The sequence below is a fragment of the Phalaenopsis equestris genome, unplaced genomic scaffold, assembly GCF_001263595.1.
Source record: "Phalaenopsis equestris unplaced genomic scaffold, ASM126359v1 Scaffold000391, whole genome shotgun sequence".
Classification (NCBI taxonomy): Eukaryota; Viridiplantae; Streptophyta; class Magnoliopsida; order Asparagales; family Orchidaceae; genus Phalaenopsis; species Phalaenopsis equestris.
In genome coordinates, this window is record NW_018164833.1 from 647896 (window position 1) to 651556 (window position 3661).

A 3661-nucleotide genomic window follows, 5' to 3' on the forward strand; every position below is an offset into this window, starting at 1 on the left:
ATTATAAGGCATATAAAGTTAAAGTCCCCTTTGATATATGAATCCAACTATTTATGTTAGTTTTTTTGCTGCTAGTGTAAGGGGTGAAGTAACAAACAGTCTTATGGTGATTAAAAAAATAAAAATAAAAAAACTATAAGGGGTGAAGTATGCAACATAACTCAAAACACGATCAGTTAAGTTGCTTTGATAAAATTCATCTCCTTTGTTGAGAGGTCGAGTCAACATCTTGGAAATGAATGCAAAATAAATTCGAAAAAAATAAACAATGATAAAACCTTTGTGACATTAATATCATACTAAATATGAAAAAATTACATAGATATTGGCTAGTTGGGATCAGCATTCACAGAAACTTTCACCATGTTTCCTTCATTTTTCACTACAACCATTGATTCGTAAGATCCCTACTAGCTAATCAACAATCTATGAACTATTATAATTATCCTATAATTATTTTTTTTTGTATACTCATTAATCCATGGGCTAGTAAATATAATTCTCTAATTTTAAATATTTCCTATTATTAGTTCTCCAAGGATTGTATAAAAATTGCACAAATATTAGAATGACGCATTCACCTAATTCTTTACAATTCTTTTTGTGGTATCAGAGACATAAACATCTTTTTTAGCCTCTCCATAAGTTAACCCGTTCATAGCTATGTTGCATATTATTTGCAAGCCTTCACTGCTAAAATCTCTCTCATTTCCCCTATTTTCATATTGTAACCTTCATCAATGCACTGCTGCAAATATTTTTCTCATCGTTGTCGTCTTCATAGTTGCATTATCCGAAATTGATACCCATTATTTCACACTTCATTGTTGCATTGTCCCCTTTTTGTTCCCACACAATCTAAAGTGATTATGATAGGTTAGCAAGTTCTTTAAGGAAAAAAATTGAGCTATTTATAAAGCACGAAGAAGACAAAAACCTTGCGAAGAGCATTGCAAAAAACATCTACAACAATAGATTATACTCTAGCATTCTCATATGAACAACATAAATATAAAATCAACAAAAGAGTATCACAGAAATATTAAAAAATTATCAACTAAGGTGGAAATGGATGAAATCCATTATTTTGCTTGAATGGGGATGTGAAACAAGTGCATATTTTTTGCCGGTTGGGTCCCCACTCACAAAGCCTTCTAACACTACCTTCCACTTCCACTGCAACCTCATTAATCCATGGGATCTTCACTATCTACTCATTAATCCATGAACTATTATAATTATTCTATAATTAATATTCAATCTACTCATCAATATATGGGCTATTGTAATTATTCTATAATTATTATTCCTTGATTGGATATCTTTACTATTGTATAAAAACTATAGGAATATTGAAATGAAATACTCAACCGTTTTTCTTCAATTCTTATTAGTGCAAACACAAAATGCTATTCACTAATTTGAAAACATGAGCAACTGATGCAGGAGCTTCACGCCTTACCACTACAGTGATGCGGGCATAAAGAATCGTGAGAGGCAATCCAGCAATTGCTTCATCCAGACCGAACCGGTCCAAACTTGGGAGGGCCAACCTGCTCTCCCAGGTTGGTGTGGCACCTCCTTCTCATAGGGGGATCCAATCCTAAGTCTAGGGCTTATTTATGTGATTCTTTTGTTTTAGATTTTCAATTTTGACGTATGTTTTCTATTGGAACAGCCGTCGTCATCCTCTTCTAGGGTTTTATCCAAATGCGGGTGGTACTCCGATTGTAGCTAATCTGAGATGGTGTTTCCCTTCCAGGGGATCGAGTGGTGAGCTAGTTGTAGCTCTTTCTCACGAGGGAATTTATCCCCGACTTTTCCATCCTCCGAATTCCTCCCCTCACTGACGCCACCACCATTCCTCATTGTCGTAATCATCTACCTTTGCAACTTTGCAAACTAATGATCCCCTTCCATGATAGAAAACAAGTGTAATTTCAATTTAGCAATTGCAGAAAATAATTCACTTCTGGAGCATATATTAATTCTGCTAGATCCTTTGTTTGTTTATTTCTATTTGACATACATGATTTATGTTCAACATCACCAAGCCCTTCACATGTCCTCTTCTCATCGACTCCTCCGATATTGTGTGACCTGATCTTTACGATTTTGATCACTTGAGATTCCTTAACTATAGGTTTTCTACTCAAGAGCCATCATTGTTGCTTATATTCTCTCACACCATTCATTATTGCATGAGGCATCCCAAACAATAGCCGTCATTATTCATGTCTTTCCAAGCAGTGTGACATTGTTCTAGTGCTCCTAATAGGTGTTTAAGATGTGGATCTAACAGGGAGATGATTGCAGAATAGCGAGGGAATGATAATATGTGAGTTCGACGTCATGTGGATGGGGATCGACGTCGTTTCGCAGCTATCCCAGCTGAAAACAGCATAGGGAACCACAAAATGAGGATGTACAGATGGTGAGGAGGTCACCATCTCTTCCTGAACAAGCTACAGATATGTCACTAGAAAAAGAAAGATGATACAACATTCCTTATGGTAGTAATCAAGAATATAATCTCCAACAACCCAAAAATAGCTTAAAATCCCCAAAATAGAAAAAAAAACATATAAATAATCTCCAACTAGAAAAAAACTCTAATTAGAAGAAAGAAAAAGAAATGAACAAAAAAGGGAAATAGTCTATGCTAAATTTCCGGTCGAACTACATCTCCCAATTTAGCCCTCTCGCGATTGTGTTTCCAGCTCAGGATCGTCGTAGAATCATGATAACACTCATTATCCCGCGATTCTGCTGATTTGGAAGTTCCTACGTTATTCTCCTAAGCTAGGAGATGCTCTTTCTTTTTCTCTGAAAAAAACACTTGGATATTACCGTCTGATGTACTTTCCCACAAAACATTGAAGGAGATTTTAAAAGCCACAGCTCACAACTACTATCTAGTAATTTGTCTGTGGGAGTTCTGCTAAACTGAACTGAAACATAGTACTTAGTTTTTCTATAGTCTTCTAAAAATAATTAAGAAAATTTTTATCCCCATCTGAAAGGATGACGTGATGGAACTCTCAGTACTGACAACAGAAGAGGTGATTGTACGTCCGAAAATCCTTAAGTTCACTAAGGTTTCCTTGCGTTTGATATTAGCTCCTCAAACTCATTCCCCACTTGGATAACATATGCTAGTGTTGCAGATACTCCTCTCAAAGCTTGCAAAAAGAAACTTCATGGTACGACATCCTTAAAACTCTGTTTCAACGCTTATTACCTCGGACTCTTTGCAATGCAAGAGTAGAGTGCAATAAGTTTCCAGCTTTGGTGAAAGAATGTGTTCTTGTCGCCATTATGATATGTGCAATGGTCATACTGTCAAGGACAATCTAATAGGACGTGACACACATTTATAGGTACCCCGGCACACCACACTTTCTCTTGAAACTTGTTTCCAATAGAAACTTTATGGGAAATCTCATATCAGCTATGAATTTATTCTTCTTTCTAACCAAGACAAAATAAGGATGGGTGCGCTTCTAAATGGCCAAGTTAATTTATCGATCACTGGTATAGACACTGCATTTTCACAACTGGCTTCATCAATAATAAGTTGTAGCAGTGAAACAGGTCAAAACAAGTTGTGGCGGAGCTACTGTTTGACGCGAGGCTCAAGGGTTCTGGCCAGCGCAAGCAA